The sequence below is a fragment of the Agelaius phoeniceus genome, chromosome 4 (assembly GCF_051311805.1).
Source record: "Agelaius phoeniceus isolate bAgePho1 chromosome 4, bAgePho1.hap1, whole genome shotgun sequence".
In the NCBI taxonomy this organism is placed as follows: domain Eukaryota; kingdom Metazoa; phylum Chordata; class Aves; order Passeriformes; family Icteridae; genus Agelaius; species Agelaius phoeniceus.
Genome location: NC_135268.1, coordinates 52,679,211 through 52,693,521, shown reverse-complemented (window position 1 = coordinate 52,693,521; position 14,311 = coordinate 52,679,211). Strand labels below are relative to the sequence as shown.

Genomic DNA, 14,311 nt, shown 5'->3' with positions numbered 1-14,311 from the left:
AAATCTCTAGTCTCTAGCTTCATTTTTCTGGATATATTTTTATCAGCTTCAATCACTACCCACAATTCTCAGAAGTGACTTATCTTGAATTTTAAATTGATACAATTAAAACCCTTTAGACAGACAACTCTATAGGTCAATCAGATATCAGCTTCTCAAGAGAGTAACTTTATTACCGAGTTAACCCTCAATTAAAGATTCCCAAGTCATTTAAATTCAAAAAGCCTTGGATTGATTTGAACAGTGGATTAACAACCCACTTCTGTATTTACCTTTTTCCCATCCCAACCTGCATACTTATATAAACTTCCATCATTCCTTTGAAAATTTGAAAACTCAGCATTTCCTCAAAATTTTCATGGCAACCTCTAGTCATAAGGGACAAAATTCAACAGTATGGCCTCCACCCATCTCTAAACCCTGAAAAATGTAAACGTATATCCTCTTAACTAGATGAGTATATATTCTCAGATTCTGAGTACAGAATGAAGAAAAAATAGTACAGAAATTAATTACCAGGGAAAAAAATATGAGACAGGTACTGTTTGGGACAGAAAATAGTCTTTCAGATACCCAGTAATTAAAAAAACACAAATCAAATGACTACAAATAAAAGGACAAAAAAAAACCAAACAAAAACACCAAAAAACAACAACCAAAGCACACACATATTCAAGTATATAAAACCCCTACAGCATTAGCAGATCAGTCTAAGGCTTGTAAAGTTGCAGTTGCAGCTGATGATGTCAGCCATTTCCACCTTCCTTGACAGTTCTGGGTTTCATGATAGCATTGGGCTACTTTTTCCCCTAAGGTGTTAGTGTTCATTTTTAGACAGTATCATCTTCTCAATCCTTCCACCTTTCATAATAACAAAAAATGCATCTGGGAGACTAGCTTTAGCTATATATTTATAAATAAGTATATATCTGTTATAGATAAACAAAAATATTTATATCCACACATTCTCTCTTCTCTATCGTAATACTGTTTTTTTCTACATGCAATAGCTTGCAATAGCTTGCCTGTCCCTTATTCCAGAACACCTCCAGTGTTGTCACTTCAGGAACTCAAATAGCCATGTGTTATCAGCTGTTTGTACTCTAACTCATCTTTGCATAAACCACATACCAATGCAAAGAGATACCTAGCAGAGAACAAACTGTGTCCAAATCTGTAAGAACGATTATGTTTTGCTGTGTATTTTACAAACAAAGCGAAGGAAGGAAGGAACTGCTTGCCGAGAAGACATTTTGACCACAAAATGCCAAGTGCTGCAAGATAAAGCCCAAGCCACTTTCTGTTTCTCTAGTTGTCTACGGCAGAAGCTATCAGTGCATCCATCAAGATTTCTGAAGACATGCTATAGATCTGGCCTAGCTATGCAACTGGTTAAATACCACTAAGATTACATATTATTTTGTGGGTCTAAGCAAAGGGTTATACTGACAACTGATTTGGTTTCACTACTTACACAAAGATTAATGTAACAACTAAACAAATCTACACACACTGGTGAGCATGTCACAGGCTAGAACATAAACATATAATCATTTCGTAAAACATTTTATAAGGTTTGAACTCAAGGACCACCTTATTCAATACATTGCTCTATTTTGATATGATTGCTATCAATTTGAAAAATAATTTAATCACCTCCTTAGCTTTGTTTGCAAAGTAATTTATAATAAACCCTAAGGAATGTACAGTATTAGAATGGACTGGCATATACACAATGTATTTGTACAAATACATTCATTCTCTTTCACATCCATATTTCTACCACCACAAATTCAGCATTTGTAAACAACATTAGTGCACATGGCTGCATACGCTCCATAAAACAAATCTCCTCTCAGAAGCAAGGCAAAACAGATTTTTCCTACTTATAAATAAATAGCAAAAAAAAAATCAACCCAAAAAACCAACAAAAAATAAACAAACAAAAACACAAGGGGAATTTGAACTTGCTTAAATAAAATTTATTCTTGTTGTAATATATTATCTTAAGTAGCATAACCAAGACAAAAACCACAGTTCTCAACATGGTTACCAAAAATAGGAAAATGCTATTAAAAAAAAAAGAAAAACATCAAACTTCTTGGAAGACACCTGACCATTCCATTTTATCAAAATAGGGACAAAACACCTAAACTGCTGAGTGAAAAAAGCAATACAAGGAAAATCATTTGGGCTTTTCTTCTAAGAAAAAAGTTTCAGCAGCAGATGAATTGCAACGTGTGTCGCACATCTCAAGCCTTTCACAGAATCATATAACCTTCTTTCACAGAAGATGTTTTTCACACTTCCTTACAAACTGATTGTTAATTTCTTCATTTTCCCATCTTATGGAAGGGACTTAGGCAAGGAGTGGCAAAAAAACTCAAGACTGGCCTAACAGGTCTTTTCTTCTACTAAAAGTGACAGCTAAATAGCATCAAATAAAAATGGCATTTCTAATTCTCAGAACCCTTCCTCACATGGAGGGTAAGCACCTGTGTCTAGCATTCTGGAAAGCTCTACCTACTAACTTTAAAATTCTTTAATTCTGATTGTTTAAGTTGAAAAGTCTTGAAGACAAAAGTGACTGGGAGATAGACAAATCTTTGTTGAGGCAAGCAAGCAACCAACCAAAATTTTAATAATTAAATGTGTGAACAGTAGGTTATAGGTGAACACAAACATTCAACTGGGACTAGGCTTTTTTCCTTTTTTTAATATCAATACAGATACAAGCCTGAAGAAACTGTCAAACCTTTAAAAGTACATGGCAATATAATCACACTCTGAGCAATCAGTTCAACCGACGCAAGCAAGTTCAGGCTTGCTCCCAACTTCTGCTAAACATACTAGATTAAGATCCTAATAAATATGTTTAAAAAAAAACCCAAAAACAAACAAACCCCCACCCAACAAACAGCACAACAGGTCTTACCACAGAGCAGAACAAAATCAGCAAGAAGTAAATTTCATCTTCGCATTGCAATCAACTCCATAAAAACTGACAAGATTAACATAGAAAACATTGTAGATTAAAAGTCTTTCCCAAAACCCACATTAAACAATCAGCATATAGACTGCTTTAAAAAAAATTACCGATTGCAACAATTGCGATAGAGCTATTGCCTCTACCAATACAAGGAAGTTACTAAGCATAGGTCAACCTAGAGGATAATTACAAAATACCTTTAATCACATCCTCTGTCAAACTGTTTCTTTGTCTTTCTTTTCTTTTTTTAATTTCAGAAATTTTAACTTGCCTTCTAGAAATAGGTTCAGCAACTTTCGTTACCTCGGAGTCAAACCTCATACTGCAAGAAATTCCAGTGGAACGACTTGCAGAGTCGCTGGAGTAAGGAACGGCATGGCATGAATAAGCAAACTCAGGGTGGAATTGGAACTTTGGGAAGTTGCAGTGGCAACACTAGTACCTTCTGCTGTACCCTTCATTCGTATTCTCCATCCATTACATACTACAGCTTCTTTGACTTTCTTAAGTTTTCTGATAAAAATTCCAGGTATATAATGGCAGCTAACATGAGGTCTGTTCATGTCTGCCTTCACAAAAACGACTCATACACTAAATAAACACACTACAATAAAGCACTGTTCTTTAGCATGTCATTTACATACAAATGGTTGAAATAATTGAAGCTACAAAGAAAAGAGACAGCAACACACACCTTATTTTCTACCTGCCTACAACTGTTTCCATTTCGATCTCAGCTTCGGTACGTGTCGCTCATGTGGGACATGCCCCGTCCCAGACACTCTGCAGCAGCTTCCCAGGGCGGGCGCAGCAGCAGCGCGGGGCTCGCTGCCGGCGGCACCGGAGCCGCAGCATCACCCTCGGTAGCGGCCGGCCCGGCAGCGGCCAGAGCCCGCCCAAACCCCGCACACCCTGCGCCCGCCTTACCTCTGCCAAAAGCCAGCAGCCCACAGGGACAGGAAGGCAGAAGAAGGAAGCGCAGGGCTTTAGAGTCCTTCAACTTTCAGTTCTTCCTCCGGCTCCCCGCTCGCTCACTTTCTTGCTTGCTTTCTCTCCTTCCTTCCTGCCTGGCTCCACACCCCACCCCACCCCCGCGCTGCTCCCCGGCAGGCCGCGCCCGCGGAGCTCCTTCCCTCCCTCCGTCCGTCCCTCCCTGCCGCAGGAGGGGCCGCACCTGGGCGCGCCGGCGGGGCCCGCTGCCCTCCCCGCCCGGCTCAGGGCGTTGTGGCCGGGCCACATATTTCCGGAGGAGTCACTCGGAAACCCGCCGGCAGGCTTCGGCCCCGGGGTGCTGTATGCCCCGGCGCATCGCCTCACAGGCCTCCCGTGCTGCCCAGCCCGGGCCGGGCAGGCGGCGATTGTCCCTTCCCGCCCGGGCAGTGAGAGAAGGGCGGCCCGGCGCCACCTCTGTCACCGCGCTGAGGGCCAGCGCTCCGGCTGCGTGTAAGGAGGACAGCCTGCCAGTAGTGACACGGCTGTGAGCACTTGCTGGGGAGGGCGAGGGAAACCAACCAAAAAAAACCCTAAAGGTACTAAACTTACAGTAATTTCCAGGAATTCCCCAGTTCTTGGAACTCACCCATGTCTGTGAAAAACTGTCACTCAGATGAAACCAGCATTTTATTACACTGAGTGATACAGAAAGTACTTTAATGTAGTTCATTGGCGAACATACGCATCCTCTTGACACTTCAATTCTCATCTTGTCTAAATCCAAGGAGGCTTCAGAGGTTTTACAGTGTTGCAGCTGAAGTCTGAGGTCTCCCTCTCACCCTACCTAAGCAAAACAGAAGCAAAGATATACAGAGATAAAGAGGCCAATTATACAGGTGCTAATTTAGAAGCAAGTAAACCTGGGTTCTTTTTAAGACTGCTTCCTACACACTAAATACAGCCTTACTATTAGGGGGACTGTTAAAAACTGTTGGTGCCATTGTACTAAAGTGAGGTTTCAGGATCACAATTCTGAATGCAAACAGCTTTTTCACCCTCCAAAACTTCCAGATTAGAAGTTTGCATTTCAGTATTACAGCACCAATCCCACCAAGTGCCCAAGCACTTTTGAACATCCAGCTGCAAGTGCCAATTATTAGATACATAATTATCTGTGTAAAAAACAAAAGTTAATTTTACCTCCTAAACTTTTAATATGCAAGAACTTTTTGTATTTGTCTTTTTTTGACAATCAAAAGAAACTTATTGTGTTCTTGCTTGTCCTTTTATTAATGCTTTTGCAGCATTTATCTCAGACAGGGAATTGTCACTCCCAATTATTTGCTAAGGGGCTGATATGTTTCCAAACCAAGTGAGTGCACAGATGTGATTCAGGTAAGTATACTAACACCCTTTTTTGTCATAGCCTTTCTGGATTGTAACCTAATGACTCACAGAGTCATCTGATCACAAATTTGCCTAACATTTCCAGCTAAGCCTAGCTTCCTTTTAGAACAGTAGGAATGCCAATGAATACTGACTTTGAAAAGGAATTTTAACCACAGTAACTTAAACTATTTGAAAGATTCAGGCCCTGTAAACAACAGAAGATTGACCTCCTTTGCAAGGCTTACCTCACCATGCAAAAATTTAGTTAATTAGAAGTTTGTGGTGGGCTAGAATTTTTCTCATCAAGTCTAAGGGTATGGTCATTGATTAATACCCTTGAGCTCTTCTCTGTCAAGAAGTTCCCAAGTCCTTCTATAAAGCCCACTTTTCTTCCTCTTCCAGGGGCCCATGTGATTTACCCATGTCACTGGGCCAGTGGCAGAGATTATAGATAACAGTCTGCTCAGCATTTGTCTTAAAAAATTGGCTGTCAGACCCTTACATGGATCTCACTGAAAGAGATTGCCCTCAGCACATTTATCTACACCTGTACAGTAGTGGTATCTTCCCCAGAGCTCAGCATGACACTGCACTCTTGACACACTGTCTCAGCGAGAGTTTTACTGACTTAGTTTCCTTGACCACAATACTGGATCACATCATTACCACTGAGATAATTTTTTCAGTGCATTTTTTTAGGAAAGGACAAGGAATGGGAGAAATGAGCATTAAACATATACCCAGTTCTGCTTACTTCTTTTTGTTTGCATTACATCTAGAAAAATTGCAATATACACAATATCATTTTAAGTCATGTTGTGCTATTAGAGGTTTCGGGGCTTTTCTTTACATGTTTTGTATGTCTAAATTATGTTATTAGTACCACACAAACCCATATGGTGTTTTTTTCCTTTGTTAGAAATAAAGCAGTATAATTTGATATATGATGCTTTACTCTGTTAGTAATCAAGTAGCATAACATATCTTTTAAGAAAGCTCTCGAGTCTCTAATTTATCTACAACATATAGTTCTCTGATGAGCATGGAATGGCAGCTTTCTACCACTACAGTAAAAGTTTAACAAAAATCTAGCAGGAAATTGCATCTTACTAATTTTGGTGTAACTCCGATATGACATAAGGCAGAGTACTACTCTAAAACTTGTTGATAAGACTAAGTTTTGAAAAATCCACTGATAGGCCTGAAAACTGCAGAGGTTTTGTTATCTGATAATTTCCTCTTCCTTTGAGTTTCTATGTTGCTGTCATGCAAAAATCATAGGTAGGCAGGTGTTCTAGTAGATCAAGACAAAATTCCAGTCTATAAATTAACTGTAAATAGGAGCTGCATAACTTCTGCTAAATTCTCTAAAAGATATAAGGGCTTTTGTATCCTAAAATACAAATACCATACAAAAAGGTCACTCATAGTAAACAGTTGTCATTATATTGCAAGAGTTCTATTGTCATTACATTGCAAAGGGTCCATGTGGTTTTGTACCTCCTTGATGGTTCCTGTAGGCAGCTCCTCTAGGCACTGACTTCTCCTTATCCTCACAGCAGCCAACTGACCCCAGTTCCCTCAACCAGCCAATCCACTCTTTTATAACACTCTTCTTATTGGCTACAGGTGCGGCCTGTTAAAATCAGGCCTGCTCCTAATCTTTAATAATTGGCTCAGCTGCAACTCTTCAGGGGGTAAGATTACATTCTAGACTACCTTTATTTACTTCTATTCTATCCCTCTACAGTAAACATGCTAAGAATACCTTCCAGCTCATACTTATCATTACAAAACCCTTTTAAAAGCTTGTTTTCCAGTGATTGATAATGACCTGATTTGTTTTGTTTTGTTTCTAACATCAGTCTATAAGAATTAACCCTGAAAATCTATGTTTAAGCAAAGATGGAATAATATCATCAAACTCTACAGGAGCTAATCCTTAGGATATGAATATATCCCAGATTTCCACACTCTGTGTGGTTTGTCAAACATCAGAATAGATCTTTGCCACATTTCTAATTGTTCATTAAGCTTATAATGAAACTGATTCAAACTACTCATCAGACATTTTCCAAATTCAAATATTGTAAATTTTATGTGTGTATATTTTTAAAACTAGAGATCACTTCTACTTGCTGTCTATTCATTCTATTTAAGAACTCCAAATCCAGCTGCACAAGCAGCCAATTGGTACTATAAAATAGGGGAAACAACTGCTACTCCTTCCTTTATGGATGGCTTACAAGTAGCTCTGATATTTACATGAAGTTTGTCTACCAAAAAGCTACCAAAAATGCATAAGAGACCTGAGTTTATTTGTGAGAGTTTATTTCTTTTAATGAGACTATTTCACTTTCTCCTGGGAAAAAAACAAACAATGCACATATTCTTATTGAACACAGTCCAAGCAAGGTCCAGGTTCTGAACTTGTTCTTCTGTGATTGGCTCAGTCTCATTTGCTCCTCTTCAAAGGAGAGGTAATAAAATTCATCCACCAGTCTCCTCAAGGTGTTGAGAAGGTTAAATATTTAGATTTTGGAGTTTATGAAGCATCATAAGAAATGAAATGTTAGCTATATCTCAATCAACTAGGTGAATATCTAGGCCTTATATGATTTAAACCTCACTATTATTGTTATAGTATAACATTGATATTATTGTTAATAAAATATCAGGAAAAATAACCTTCGAAATTAAATAATGCATTACACTTTTCATAGGCAGAGTTCTATCATGAGGTAACATATTTCACTCAGGGTAAGACAAAATGACACAAAGCTTCAGAAAAATTATAGGACTGCAGATACGAATAAGCACTAGAGTTAAATTCAGTTTTTGCATTTTTATCAACTGCTTATGTGTCCTTGGGATTCCTCTCAGCCACTTACTCAATGTATTATAAGTCAGTCATTTTTGTATGTCATACTGAATACCAGCCCCCATTTTTACTCTGACCTGTAAGCCAGTACGACCCATAACCCATATTTTAATGTAATTAATAGTCAGTTTGATTTCCAGGAAGCTTTGTAAGATAGTTCCCTGTACCATATCATAGATTTTGAGACTATCAATTTATAAGCTATTCATGTAATTTTATACAGGTATGATAACACAATGATTTTCAGTTTTGCTGTCTTCTTTTAATGGCCGTAAGTTTTTGTTAAAATTACTGATGGACTCATGAAGTAGTCCCTTTAGCTATTTTGATATTGATTTATCACTTTTGAAACAAATGTGTAAAAGTGATCCCACATAGTACTGTTTACTAATTACTTTTACAATGTATTGATGTTTTTCTCTCCTGTACCAATTCTGGTGATAATGAAGTCTGAATGAATTTTTGGCTTACATATTGTATTCAACACTCAACTGCACATGCAAAATTCTCTCAAGAAGTTATTAGATTAATTGACATACTCTTAATTATCACAATTTACAGCTACTTGTAAACCAACAGCAAAATAAATTAGTAACCTCTCATATAGTGGTGATGGGTGAATTAGAAACACTGAACTTGACTTCACTTTCAACACAAGTCTGCAAAGATAGAAATTCAAAATACATTCCCTGGGACAACATCCAGGAAGTTAAGGAGCCTCTATCTGCTGTCTTTTGCCAAAGCACACAATACTGGACAGACACTTGCCTGGACCAACCCATTCCAAGTCCTATCCTAGGCCTGCACCCAAACCTCTGGATACAGCCTTGTGGGCAGGTGATCCCCCACTTCCCCAGGAATTGGCACATGTTTTAACCTACAGACAAGCTGAGAATCTTTTCTGCAGTACTGCTTTATTGAATTAACAAGCCTAGAAATGAAAGCAGACAATTTATTCTAGCAATGCAAGGGAATTAAGCTCCTGCTGTAAATGAGAGGTTTCTACTTGCTGACTAGGGTTTCTCCAAGAAATCTGTCACGAGAAAATCAAAATCTAGTGGCTTTAATACTTTTTCTTAGAGTACCTGTGTTACAAGTGGGACTTTATTCTAGCTCTTCTGTCTCTCATTTATATTTAAAGTTTTCAAGTTGTTTTTGAATACAAATGCATCTTCAAAGCATGTGGCATGTCCAGAGGTTTTTTTATTTCTTTGCTATTGCTCTCATTTAGGAGATTTGGTTACCTTGATATAGCTTTCTGTCATGTTTGAGAAGTTTAATGGAGCATTCTTTAACTTATTTGAAAATAAATCCCTTTGAGAAAATTTTCTGCATAGCAAAGTGCTAATTTTTTTTTCCATATTTATCTTTTGCACAGTTCATTGAATTGTAATGAATCACACATCATTAAGATTTTATCTCCACAGCACTGGCTTATTTGAACTCAACAGAAACCACATTTGACACTTTTAACGATGCTATTAGATTTAAAGGTCACCATTTCAGGCACTTGCTTCTCTCTTTCATTTTACTTGTTGCTTAAGCAAATTTGTCATGGAAAGTAATGAAATATAATAGACATCACAGAACTATTTCTAGAGGAAAAAATATTCCATAGTACAATCACAATTGAAATTGTCAATAGTTAAATACAATTTCACACAGTTATTTAGGTGTGACTAAACACATTATCATAGAATCACAGAATTGTAGAGTTTGAGTTGGAAGGGACTTCAAAGATATCTAGTCCTAACCCCTTGCCATGGGCAGGAACACTTTTCACTAGACCAGGTTGCTTAGAGCTCCACCCAAACTGGACTTGAACACTTCCAGGGATAGTATTCTCTGGAGTAACTTCTCTGGACAACTTGTTCTCTCCTGTTTTCTCTTTTCCTCACTGCTCTCTGAACAACCAAAGAAAGCAACTCATGATAGCTGACTCACTTCCTAGTATTCTGATGCTATCAAAGGTGCTAAACTAGAAGCTTACTATATATACAAATAACACGTTAATAAAAAACTCAAAGTGAAGATACCCCATCTGTCCATGAATAATTTCTTGTAAAGTTACTAGGTTAAGTTAGAAGCTGAGTCTTTGATATTTTACTGTATACATCCCATTTCACAAACAGTTTCCTTGGTTTTCTGTCTCTTTTCTCAATAGCAAATTGAGAACAGCCTCAAAGGCAAAATGCCAGCCGTTTAAAGTAGACAAACTACCTGAGTAGTACCAGGTGGTACTGAAACTACCTTTGTTATTTTAGAAAAACAAATGATGGCATAAGTATTCTGCCTACAATTTTGAATTAGATTGACATGTAGGAAATCTCATTCAAATACTCAGTTTCTGTTACAAACTCTACTGATTGTTGGCACAACATTCTAAATCTAGATAGTTCTTTCTATCTTTTTCACTTTATTCTATACAGAAAATGTCATGCTTCCTTCAAACATTTTTTTATACCAAAGGTATCTCTTAAGGGCAATGAAGGTCTAACTCCAGTATTGAGGACAACACTATAATGGACTGGGACTTTCTCATTAAAGAAAGAAACACTGTCAAGTAAAAATGATACTTTCATGTAATGTTTTAACAGCCTCTCCCTTTCTTATATTTAATTAAGATTGCAATTAAAGTATTATTTCAATATTGGATAGAAAAACCTAAAGTTTTCCTGTGTTTAATAACTACAAAATACTATTTCTGATCACATGAAAAAGGCATTTTTCTTTCAAGATTAGTTTTTCCTAAAGCTTATAATTAGGATATTACTTATGCATTTTACAGTTCAAGAGGGATTTCAGGCAGAGTAGATTTTCAGATGGATTTCCAAATTCTTCCCTGTAGAAGACTGTAAATAGGATAATGTGGTTTATGGATTTGAGAGTATGTACTGATATTTTTATCTTCTCCTTCATTCTCACTATACTTTGTAGGTAGCTCAGATTTCCTTCCCTTCTCAACTCTGGAGTTTTGCTTTTCCCAATGTGAGGCTGTTCAACACCTAATTTGTAGTTAAGATTGCTTAAAGTCAAGACCTGTGACTGCACACAAAGAGAGATACCTTTTTTAATTACTTCATAGCTATGTGTTTCAAAGGGATTATGTCAGTGACCAGCACTGGTCACTGTCATAGAATGCTAAATTAAGTATTTACATGAACATATGATAAAAATTCTATGGCACAGTGCATCTGTAGCACTTTCTTAGTTTTTCTTATACTACTATTGCTTTTTAACTTGGGCCTTAGAATACCAGAGATGGGAAGAATAACCATTGCACATATTGTCAAATTTGAATAGATCAATAAACACACCAAAATACATTCATTGTCACATACTGAACTTTGAATTATATGCAGAGTATTTGGGCAGAACTCATTGGATCTGCACCATACACTCTAATCTCTTTTACTGGCAGAACAAAGTCCACTTCCTTTGTTATCAGCTATGCAACACTTCTAAGGTATTCTGAAAAGAACATGAATATCTGCTAAAGGGTAATTTAATTTGATTGTATGATTTGATCCCTATTTTTCTAAATTGGATATTTTCTTCCCATATCCAAGGCTATTATGTAATATGGATGAAAAAGCTCTTTTTTAAAAGGACTTTTCAAATACTTAGAGGATATAGTTAAATGTGAATGTAACCCAGGAATAGGAATTGTTTTAAAACAAAATCAAGCACAGAGCTATTTTTTCCAATTTGGTTTTTTTTTTCCTGCTGATGAAGCTTTGCCGAAGATCACTTTTTTAAAAAATGAAATGTCAGTGGATAACTAAACTTTGAGAATGAGTGCACAGGTCTTTTGTTATTAGTTCTTTCACATGAAATAAATAGATAAATAAATAAATAACATCACAAGACCTGAAAGAAACAAAATCTAGTAACAATTCTATGTTTATCACAATTAATTTTGCACTTTTATTTCTTACATGTATGATATTCAAATGATATTCCTTTTCTTCATTTTGCATTACATTACCCCCTGGACATGGGGCCCTACTGTAACAATAGGCTTGCTGTCTCTTTTCTTGTGAGTCTGTTGTTTTAATAGTAATTAACTCCTGTCCATAGGCAGTGGATAACATGACAGCTTGTGTCTTCATCCTACCACCATAGGCCTGATTCTTTCTCCATTAAAAGATGTATTTCAGGCAGGGATTTCCAGCATGGCTGAGATCCAGCAGCAGCCAAATCTTAGAGAGATAGTTCTGGTGAGATATCCCTGGACTGGTTTTGTGCATCTCTTTGTATCTGTGTCTTTTTTCCTCTGCTCAGATTTTCTGCAGTAAAGGCTGAGAGAGCAAACTATAGTTTCACTGTTAAACTTGACTGCTGGAGAATTGAGTAAGACTGTACTTATCAAGTCTGCTTATTCCTCAAGTCTCAGCGTCCTCATTGTAACTGGTGAGCTGCACAGTACACCATCTCAGTAACTAATCCAGGCTGAATTAACTTCACAAAAGTACAAGATTAAAGTGACTCCAGCATTTACTGTATGATAGAATTTTATTCTATCAAAATGACCTTTACACTAAATTCTTTATCATATTGCATTAAATTCACATGTGATATTACAATATTATTTTCTTGAGTGTACTCTATACTATATATCATAGGCAGTCATATATTTTCAGAGGATATACACTGTAGTACATCTGAATAACTTGTGTTGCCTACTTTATTTACCCTTCCTGTCTTCCAATTATAATATACTAATTGCAGCAACATATTCTTTTGCAATCTGTAGTGTTCAGAAAACTTCAAAGTGTATCATAACTAATCACATGCACTCACCAGGCGAGGCTGATCTGGACCATGATACCCCACGGGGACATGCAGAGCCCTGAAAGCTACTAGTGCACCAACTGTATCTCTTTGGGCAAGAGTTTATGTCAAATAAAAACCACATGACTGTTCCCAAAGACTATAGCTACATTATCAAAACCTGTCAATATGGTACATAAATATGAGCCTTAAATTATAAGATTATTCAGTGAACAGCATCAAAGATTAAGAAATTCCATTTACGTAATTTATCACCATTCTTCAACCAATAGAAACAGAGAATTGACAGCAAAATAATAAATAGGTTTTCATAGTCCAGCGCTGGTACTGAAATTAAGATAGGATGTGGGGCCTATTTTTTTTTTTTTTACTAAAACAATTTCCTATATGAATAATTGGATTTAGAGACCTTCAAATGCTGATCATCAGATCATCAGACAGCCTAATATACATTCTCTTTAAGACTGCTGAAGAGTAAAAAACCTGGAAGAGTCAACTGTAATTTAAGTGGCCATTACTGCCTCATTTGCTGTCATGAGATCTGGTATAGAATCCTGTGTTTAAAAAGTAAATGTCTGGGGATACTGGCTCACAGCCAACTGAACATGAGCCAGTAGTGAGCCCTGGTTGCCAAGAAGGCCAAGGGCATCCTGGCCTGGATCAGGAACAGTGTGTCCAGCAGGAGCAGGGAGGTCATTCCTTCCCCTGTACTCAGCACTGGTGAGGCCACACCTCGAGTGCTGTGTCCAGTTCTGGCCCCTCAGTTTGGGAAGGATGTTGGGACACTCGAGTGCATCCAGAGGAGCCAATGAGGCTGGAGAAGGGCTGGGAACACAAACCTTGTGAGGAACGACTGAGGGAGCTGGGGGTGTTCAGCCTGGAGAAAAGGAGACTCGGGGGTGACCTTATCATTCTACAACTCCCTGAAAGGTGGCTGTGGTCAGGTGGGGTCGGTCTCTTTCTCCAAGCAGCAACTGACAGAACCAGAGGACACAGTCTCAAGCTGCACCAAGGGAAGTTTAGGTTGGATATTAGGAAAAAGTTTTTTACAGAAAGAGTGATCAAGTACTGGAATGGCCTTCCCAGGGAGATGGTGGAGTCACCATCCCTGGATGTGTTTGAACAAAGACAGGATGTGGCACTCAGTGCCATGGTTTAGTTGAGGTGTTAGGGCATGGGTTGGACTCAATGACCTTAAAGGTCTCTTCCACCCTAGTGATTCTGTGTGTCTGTCTTTCATTGTTGGGAGTATATAATTGTAAATAACCAATTAAACTTGATTTCATAAGTACCAATCATTTGTAGCTACTAAAGTAAGAAATTGC

The 14,311-nt window shown here is 37.7% G+C and overlaps 1 protein-coding gene across 1 annotated transcript in view; it reads right to left on the bottom strand.

Moving 5' to 3' along the window:
* Positions 1-14,311, bottom strand: part of ARAP2 (ArfGAP with RhoGAP domain, ankyrin repeat and PH domain 2) — a 271,367-nt gene that overhangs the window by 114,042 nt on the left and 143,014 nt on the right. The window contains exons 20-21 of the mRNA XM_077177631.1: positions 4,569-4,766; positions 2,936-3,001 (exon numbers count right to left, since the gene is read on the bottom strand). The gene's annotated coding sequence lies outside the window, so the exon portion shown is untranslated. The remainder of the gene's footprint in view (positions 1-2,935; positions 3,002-4,568; positions 4,767-14,311) is intronic.